Source organism: Monodon monoceros, unplaced genomic scaffold (assembly GCF_005190385.1).
Source record: "Monodon monoceros isolate NGI ecotype Baffin Bay Population unplaced genomic scaffold, NGI_Narwhal_1 Super_Scaffold_15, whole genome shotgun sequence".
Lineage (NCBI taxonomy): Eukaryota > Metazoa > Chordata > Mammalia > Artiodactyla > Monodontidae > Monodon > Monodon monoceros.
In genome coordinates this window covers 261,192-271,167 of record NW_021703771.1, presented here as the reverse complement: position 1 = coordinate 271,167, position 9,976 = coordinate 261,192, and the positions used below count along the sequence as shown (strand labels likewise).

General features: G+C 41.9%; 1 pseudogene; it reads right to left on the bottom strand.

Moving 5' to 3' along the window:
- Positions 1–8,573: 8,573 nt before the first annotated feature.
- On the bottom strand, positions 8,574–9,647 carry LOC114896236 (annotated as a pseudogene).
- Between the last annotated feature and the right edge of the window lie 329 nt (positions 9,648–9,976).

Here is a 9,976-nt window from a genome sequence, read left to right as displayed (position 1 = left end):
ACAGCCAAAGACTTGGAGAAGGGCACCCTCACAAAAGTATGGAATTATACTTATATGGAAGCTTAAATTATCTTATCTAGATTTGTAAATAAGGACCTCAGAAGGCAGAGAACTTGTCTATCTGGCTGCATGAGCCTCTGGCATCCAGTTTCCATCCCTAGGACTTAATGTAAATTGGGCATAACAAAATCCCACCTTGTTGCTAATTCCAAATCCAGCCCTGCATCTTATCCTGTCCATTTCTTGGACACTGTGAAGAGGGGGTTAGATTGGTCAGGTTGCACAGACCCTAAAGGTGTCCTCACAGGGGTGGCCAACACAAAAGCCATGACCAGATGTCTCATAAGTGGTGTACAGAGAGAAACCCATAACTGGAGTGCTGAACAGGAAATTTCAGCAATTATGAAGATTTTTGATGCACCTGAAAGCAGGAGAGAAATATGTTTTGCTCAAATGCCATGAAAAGAGAGGGTTGTTTCTCTGTAACCCCTAAATCCACTGGAAGGAACAGGAGGGATTGAAAGGCCCTTAAAGCCCCATGCATAAAAGCTGGACAGCTTTTCAGGAATCTAACGCTATATGATAAGATAGCTAAATATCAAGCTATTACTATTTGCCAGACATGTTTATTTAATTCTCACAACTCTGTAAATTAGGGGTTCTTCTCCCCATTTTACAGACTCCAGCACCACGTTTCTTGTCTGCGGTACTACAGCTGGTCAGTGGGGGACCTGGGAGAACTCTACTTTTTCTTGCACTCTGTTCAGCCTTTATACAAATTCCCAAGGTTCCCTTCCAACAGGAGACCAAACACAAGCCCATAGATCGATGTGAAAGTTATTATGATTCAAATGTTTAAATGAAAATTCTGTGCATCATGGGTCACATACAGGTTGCGGACAGATTGCTAACTAATCAAGTAAACTAATAGAACTGATTTACCTTTGGATGTGGCAGGAAAGATCCCAGAAACAATGTGCGGACAAAGCAATGCACTTGACTTTTTCACTTTAAAAAGAAACTTCTTAAAAGAATATGGGATGTGGGAAAGAAACTCTAAAGATGTTATATTTAATGTGCTTTTTTTCTTAAAGTATGTATTTTCAGTAGGGACAGACAATAAACGAATACATTTATCACTGTAAACTCAGTGTAAACTCGGGTAAGCACAAAATGACCGTTTGGTATACTGCTGTTATACGGTTTGCTTTCTACATCTGGCTGCCCTACGATCTTACCAGTGTAACAACCACTTTTCCCTGTCAGGAAGAGTTTCCTGTAAAGTTCCCTGATTAATTCCTGTTTTCTTTCATTTGCTGCCCCCTTAAATCTTGTAAACGAGCAGTTATCTCATAGCCAGAACAGTGGGAGTGGTGGGAACCACAAGGATACATGATCCACAGTCCTGTGCTTTTTCAACCAACATTCCACTGTTATTGATGGAATGGGGATTTGGGTTTCTCTCATTTCTGCAACAAACCTCGATTGAGTGCGTACTACTCGCCAGGTATTGTGTGGGTAAAGGTCAGAAAACAAGACTGACCCCAGACCGGGCTTTCATAGAACTTTTATTCCAGAGAGAGCAAATAGAAAATAAACAAAATGTAGAGATAAGCCACAGGGGTGGGTGCTCTGTTGACACAGACAATAGAGAATGAGATAAAGACCAAATGAGTAGGGGGAGCTTTAGCTTGTGCTGCCAGGTCCGGAAGGCTGCTCTGACTGGGTTTCCTTTATTTTTACTTCTTTACAAAATGCATATTATTACTCCTATTTTATTTTATTTTATTTTTTTAAACATCTTTATTGGAGCATAAATGCTTTACAATGGTGTGTTAATTTCTGCTTTAGAACAAAGTGAATCACCTATACATATACATATATCTCCATGTCTCCTCCCTCTTGCGTCTCCCTCCCACCCTCCCTATCCCACCCCTCTAGGCAGTCACAAAGCACCAAGCTGATCTCCCTGTGTTATGCGGCTGCATCCCACTAGCTATCTATTTCACATTTGGTAGTGTATATACGTCCATGCCACTCTCTCACTTTGTCCCAGCTTACCCTTCCCTCTCCCCGTGTCCTCAAGTCCATTCTCCACATCTGTGCGGTGATATAACTTTCTGACGTTCCAAGCAAGAACTTTTGTTATAACCTTTGATTGTTCTCCTTTACTCTTAGCAGGCCACTTGGATGCTCAAAGCACCCTTGGACCCTCTCTGTGGTCAAGGGCAGAACAAAACTGCATGAGTTCTTGACACAGCGACTTCCCGCCTGGCTGATGTTAAATTATTTATCTCTCTATGTTTCATCTCTGAAGTGGAGATAATAATAGTACTACCTCATAGGATTGTTGTGACGAGTGGTTCACTGCCGGTAAAGCCCTTCAAATAGTAAGTACTCCATAAATGTTGCTTCCTTTATAGCCCATTTCCCTGCTCTATCCCTTCTTTCTCATTTATCTTATCTACCCCTTTGCTCTCTCATGTAAGCTATTGCCATTCCCTTGAGTAGAGCCACTCCACACAGCCATATACAAAATTGTCTTAATTGCCTGTAATTCCTTCATTCATTCACTCCACAAATATTTATAAATCATTTACTATGTATGTGTCATTGCACTAGTAGCTATGTCATAGGTAGATTCCTAAAATAGAAAACACAGTCTGCAGTTGGTAAGGTCAGGATCCAGTTGAGGAAACGATTCATATACATGCAAAATGCTAAACAACAGTATGGATTAAATAACCATATAAACTAACACAAGAGGAGTCACAAATTATTACCTGTGAGTTTCCCACTTAGCAAACATGCATGCAATTCTTTACTGCTTTAAAATTTGACATGCATGTTTTCCGGCTTAGGCAGTATTTATTTGATTTTCCCTTTGATCCTGAATTTCATCCTCTCATTAGATTGAAATACCTTTGAGAAGTGGGGAGCAGATCTGAGGTGGGGCTGTTAGTACCTAGGCTCTGGGGACAGAAGCATCTCTGCTCTGCTACTTGCTAAACATGAGATGCTGGGAAAGTTGCTCAGCTTCTTTGAGGCTCATTTCCTCTCCATAAAATGGGGATAAAATAACACTGTTTTCAGTTAATGTGAAGACTGAATGATATAATCCATGTAAATGCTTAATGCAAAGCCTGGCACTTGTAAGTGATCAATAAACATAAGCTATAAGCATAATTGCTTTTTATAGAGCTTGTGTTAAGTGAAAAATCTGTATAATTCTCAAAGTGTCTAGTACAGTGCTTTGTAAATTGTAGAAAATGAATTAATTTTATTTATTTTTATTTTTTTGAATTAATTTTATTATGTAAGTTATAGACAATGAAAACTCCATGCTCTCCCTCAAAAGCTTACAATGTATGATACTTTAATATTTACTAACACAAGACTTGAAAACTTACAAATAAAAGAATTATTCATATTGAAACCAGTAGCCAATGTTCTCCCAGTAAATATCTTGTTTCAGAAAATTCTTCTACTGATATTATCTAATTTAGTGGAATGTTAAATATTTATTACCAGACTCTAAATGAATAAACAAACTTATCAGACTCTATAGAATTTGTAAAGAGAGCAGAGCAAGGTAAAAGTTTTTGGCTCTAACACATTTTCTTTTGAAGGAGAGTAGAATGATTTAAACATTTTCAAATGCTATTTCTCTTTAGAAATTGGTTGATGGGCTTTTCAGTGATTGGAGGCATGCCAATTCTCAAGTAACTTCAAATGTGGATCTATAATTAAAATCAGAAATTTGAACCACAGAAACATATGTTCTCGACATGTTCCACTATTTTTCTCATTTCTTTGAATCTTTTACTCCTCTATTGCATCTATCTATCATCTATGTATCTATCTATCTATCTATCTATCTATCATCTATCTGTCTATCTTCATGGACTGTATGCCAGACGTCTGCAGAAACGCCCACCCCTGCAGAGAGCCTGACGGCCTGGGTGGCAGCCGCGTGGCAGGCTCAGGAAGGCAGGCTGGCCTCCCTTGTCAGCTGGGATCATTCTCTTCTCTTCACAAGCTCAGGATCGTGTGTCCTGTCTGGGGGCCCGTCCTCAGTGGCGTGCGCCGGCGTCTTGCCATGGACTTCCGACACCGCCGAGTGGGCTTCCCTGACCTGGTGGTGTGGAGCCCCCAAAGTCATCGCGTCAAGCTGCTGGAAGTGAAAGACCCCGGCGACAGCCTTTCGCAGAAGAAGGTGACCCGGCTGGACCAGCTGCGCCGGCAGGTCTGCCACTTGGCTGCGGTCAGAGCCGAGAGCAGGGGCCCCGACTGAAAGCTGTGGGCTTGGAAGTACACTGTTAAGATTTTCAGAAGCGTTGTGTCACTTATTTAATTTTGATTTTGTTATTGTCATAATAAACTTGCTAGTTTAAGGAAAAAAAATCTATATATAATACACATATATTCTGCTTACTGTACATATTTGACACTGAGACTTAGTGAATATATAAGACTTGTAATGCTAAACTGCTATAGGCTGCTGCTTTGGGGTGAATATAGAAATCCAAGGACGGTAGAGATGATTCTTCTCTTTCCCTGCTGCAAGGGAGGCTGAGATGTAATGACTCACCTTTTCCATTGTTGGAAATTAAATCTGCCTCTGAAAGCAATTTTGGTTTTATAAAGCCAAAGTTTACAGAACTCCTGAAATCATTCCCAGGAGCCACTTGAAAACGAATCGTCACAGAGCTGATACCTGAATCAGGAGTGATCCTTCCTGGGCTCAGGCAAGTCAGGCCAGTGGCTCCTGATTTTGCTTTACAAGACACAGAGGACAGGAGGGATGGCTGAGGGGCCCTTGTCATTGTGCAGGCCAGGCCAAAGCGGCCTTGGCCTCGACCTGACGTCCTCTGCACACAGGGCCTCAGGGTCGCGGGCGATGGCCTGAATGTTTCCACACCTGGATTAAATGCCAGAAACTAAGTTATTAAACTAGAAACCTGGAGAGTCCTATAGAGGTGCCAACCCCAAACCACCAGGGTTGAAATCTAAGGAACATTTCTCCCATCTAACCTGAAGAGTTGGGAGGAAAATTGGGGGGAAGGGGGGCTTTATAGTCTATGAGCTGAGTCAGGCTGCTGATTTCATTTTATTAAACTTGGGTATGAAATCTGTGCTTTGTGAAATGACTGCTTTCTACACCTCTGCATTTTCTTTACTTCCCCTTTTGCGGCCTCACTCTCCTAAGAGTTATTTCTGTTGAAGTAACTAATCAAAACAGGATATTCAGGGAAAAATAATGGTATATTTGGTATATTTTCTCATCAAAACTGGAGGGGCTAACGAAGGGTTTTGGGGAGGAAAGAGGAGACCATTAATTAGACAATGGAGGAATGTTAATTAAAAGCACCAAGGCGTTCACTGCTGTAAACATAACCCAGAGCAGAATATTCTGTAAAACGTGATGTTCAAAGCCAAGTCAGCACTTCGGGCAAAAACGACTCTTCTTTCTTGTCTTTAAGAGATAGAATCCTGAAAGCCACATACCTTCCAACATCTTGAAAAGTGTAATCATTTCTCAGAAGTACTCAGGCTGAAGTGTGATTTTAAAGTTCTGTTTAGGCATAAGACTCAAGCCATTACACCTGTGTGTTTACTGAACTTTTTATAGATGTGTATGTACTGGGCAAACGCTGATATTGTCTTCCTTGAGTACATGGTGTCCTGTGCCCCAAAAAGGTTTGCTGCCTCTGTGTGCTGGTCTTAAGCGTCAGGGCTGCTGGGGCAGCAGCCCTCCTACCCCAGCGAACTGTGTGCAAACCCACTAGAATGAAACAAGAAGCAAAGTTCGTGGGAACAGAGTAAGGATACTAAGGTGTCCGTTTACGCATAAACCCTGTCTGCCTCGATGCTGACCTCACACACAGCTTAAAACCCCAAACACCAGTTAATCACATGACGGTCGAGATGCAAAGTCACTGTATAACTGCTGTTGTGTTCAAAGGTATTAACATGTAGTTACTATAAACAACATGTTCTGTTTTGTGGAACCTATGCAATTAACTTGTCCTAGGCTAATAAATTAAATATAGCATAAGCTCATATTACAGCTGCTTGGAAGGAGGGCCTGGCTGGCAACACACTTATTGAGATCACTTTGAAATCACTAGTCTCTATACTCAGTACAGAAGTAGGTGTCTCCTGCTTTGGGCAAGTTATGCACATGATCCCATTTACTAAATAGATATTTTAGGAAGTTTAAACATATTTGGTTATGGAAGGAAGTTGAGGCAGAAGGAGGAAAAAGAGTGAAATGATGCTAAATCATTAGACACTAATTTGGAGTTGAAATAGAATGGCAGTAAAACATACAAATCTATATGAATCTATAGTGAATAGTCCACACTTGCATTGACACTTGCAGAAATTCAGATTAGAGGCCATTCATTAGAAACATAACTGTCACAATTAGGAAGGCATCCCTGTGCCATGCCCAGGAAGTTCTTGATATTTTAGGATGTGTTAAAAAGAGAAGGCCTAGTGCCTCTCAGCTTAGGTGAAAACTGCTAGCAGTGCCAACCCTGAAGTGGATCCAGCAGGCCCATGGTCTTGGAGGACTCTTAGTTCCCAGCCAAGGGCACTTCTTTAGCAGTTCCTGTCAGAGAAGGGGACAGTCCCCTCTGTCATGTGACAGTTACTAACTCTGGTTGGGGCGTGGTTAAATGTTAGGCTCAAGGACTGGAAGGAAGGATTTTCTTTCCCTATATCTTCAGCTTGACTGATAAGTTGTCTACCTTATCTCAACATCTGCCAGCAACCTAAGAAATGGTCCATTTGCTTACAGAGGTAGGAATCATACGTTCTTATTTAGAACTGCCCATCTTTCTTAACTTTCCTGTAATCGCTCACCCACTCTCAACTTTACATAGGTTACCAGTGAAAGCAGATGGGAAGGAGGTATGATTGCTGTCTACCTGGAAGCGAGATGGAGGCAGACACTCTTCAGCCATTAGTGAACTGGTGTCCCCAGGCAGCTGTGTAAAGACTTGAAACCAAATATTTTACATTTGGTGGAATCTTTTGCACATGTGCTGGAGTATTTGCTCTTCCTATGTAACAGTACATTCAATAAGGCGTCAGTTCATGGTTTTTTGCTGAAATAAAACCCAGTGGCTAGTCTAATAACAAAAGGAACTGTAGGACAGATAGCATTTTCTTGATTATTTTTATATTTTAAAAGTAAAATATAGACTTAATTTAGTTTTTGAATTAAAGAGACGTCATTCCTAGCTATTTAGACATAGCAGAACCTTAAATTGTATAAATGTCAAATAAAGCTCTTATATCTTCAACAGAATGTAATTAGTGAATACATTATATGAAAAATTTTGTAGAGCAAGAGTATTCATTTAGGTTAAACTAGTCTATGAATTGATTTTATAACCTATTTCTATTCCCGAGTTTGTTATATTTTAAAAATGATCCAAAGATGTACATTTTTGTTTAGTAGTATATCAGTGTTACTTTAATGATTCTTAGCAAAAAGATAAATATAATTTTACCCACTCTTGTATATGCTACATTTATTTGCTATCTTCTTTCAATTCAAAATTGAAAGAGAAAATTCATCTTCAAGTGATTTCGTCCAAAGTTTCTTGTCATCAACATAAAGATAAAAATTATTTTACCTATTCAAACTTTTGTCAAGATTTAACACTCTTTGAATTTCTTCTACCAATTTATTTTCTTTCTTTATTGCAGAAGAGTCTTTCTGAATACTCAAAAGGGAAATTCATACCCCAGGTTACATATATTCTCATATTTCATTAGACATTATTGAGAAAGGAAAGATGTAGGGAGCTTACTGGTCAGAGAAGATAAAAGACATGAATTTCCCTTTATGATGAAAGCTAAAAGGATGACTTGGGTACAGAGGAGCTGGCAGTGGCTTCCTGCTCTTCAAGCACAGCACAGGGCTCTGAGGAACCTGGGAACGGGAGTGGACAGACCTGCCCGTACTTCCTGTAGCATGTTGGGCAATCACCTAGCAGCCCTGACTCTCCCTTTTCTCACTTCAAAAGTTAGACAGTACTTAACTCATTAAGTAATTATGAGAACTAAACTAAATGATTTAATATAACTAGAACATTTAGTGGAGATCATCGTCACTTTTGATAAAAGGTACATATTATCAATTTTAAGCTTCTAGGCCCTTCCCTAAGGAGACGTCATTCTCTGCTTAGTTTATGTGTGATTATCCTGTTAGAAAAGCAGCTGGATGTTATTTATAGGAAAAAGCCTTTCTGATGCACAATTTGGTTAGTTGGTCACAAAAATTTAAGAATTATGAGAATATTTAGAGTTTATAAGATTCAGTGCCTTCAAAGAAAGTAGACTTTTTTTTTTTCACCTTCATATCTGGTTTATTAGTAGAGTTGGTTACATTCAAAGGCTGTGGCTTGTTAGATATTTTTCTCTAGAGGCTAAGCCCCCACCTACTGAGGAGACAAGCCATCACCAAGGACCCAAGGTGAGACAAGTCTCTGGAAGTCTCTGCTCCTGCAGTTCAATCCCCTGGGTAATCACCCCCCAGGTAGCAATGGGAATGGGGCACTGAGGGTTGGGATGTAGGCACTGGGCACCAGCAACCCAGGCACCTGTGCCCCACAGACCAGTTAGTGGGCATCATTGAGCTGCTGTGCAACATCCAAGATGTTCTTGGCTCCTTTGTTCAGCAGCAAGGTGGCCAGGCTGATGCCCAGGCTCTCAGCAGCCAGCTGGGCTTGTTGTGGAATGTTCCGGGCAGGGATGCCCACCAGCTGTGGATCATCCTCAAGGCCATCTTCATGCTGGGCAGGGACATGGATGGTGGCCTGCATGGTCTCTTGCATGTTACTTACCTGTGCCATTCAGACTCCAGACTCCTCCAGTCAGGTAGAGTTGCCCATCCTTCACAGCTGTATGCTCTGCTCTTCCAGGTGCCTCAGGAAGGCCTGTTCAGCAGTGCAGTGAAGCAGAGTCTCAGGATCATGCAACACACCCACCAGATCCAAGATGTCCTGGTCCTTGGCTTGAACTTCCACTCCTAGAGCCCCCAACCTGCACTCCTCAGGGTGCAGGATCTGTCCCACCTGGTTCTGCCAGCCCATGCCCTGCAGGCCAGCTGCAGCCAGGATGATGGCACTGAACTCCTGCAGCTCATCCAACTTCCAAAGCCGTGTGTTGAGGTTTCCCCGAATACTCTTGAACCCCAGATGTGGGAACTTTCTCTGCAGCTGGGGCCGCTCTCCGCAGGGAGCTAGTTCCCACCACGCTCTTCCCTGGCAAGGTTTCTAGGGTCTGCCCAACAAAATTTGGGTGAAAGACAACAGCATCAGAGGGGCTCTCCTGCTTGCAAATGGCTCCAATGGTGAAGCCAGGAGGAAGCACCGTGGGCAGGTCCTTCAGGGAGTGAATGACCAGGTCCACTTCATTCCTCTCCAGTGCGTGTTCCAGCTCCTTGGTAACTCTCCAATCTTAGAGAGAGCCGTATCAAGAATCTTGTCCCCTGTGGTGGACACAGCAATGATTTCAAACTGCAGGCCTGGGTATAAGGCTTTCAGCATTGCCACCACACTGTCCATCTGTATGCGGGCCAGCTGGCTCTTGCGGGTACCCACGTGAATCAGTCTCATATTTGGACTGTTTTCTTCCTGCAGATAAAGTCCTGAGGTCACAGTCCCCACTGCTCTTAGTGTTCCTCAACACCTTATCCGAGAACCAGAATCACTGGCTTGGAAGAAAGGAACCTCAGCCCCCGGCCTGTGGCCAGCTGAGCCTCAGAGTGGGAAAGCAAGTAGATTTTAAAAAGTGTCCCTCTGGGACTTCCCTGGTGGTCCATTGGCTAAGACTCTGCGCTTCCACTAAAGGTGGCACAGGTTCAATCTCTGATCTGGGAACTAAGATCCTACGTGCCTCGTTTCACAGCCAAAAATAAATAAATAAATAAATAAATAAATAAAATAAAATAAAATAA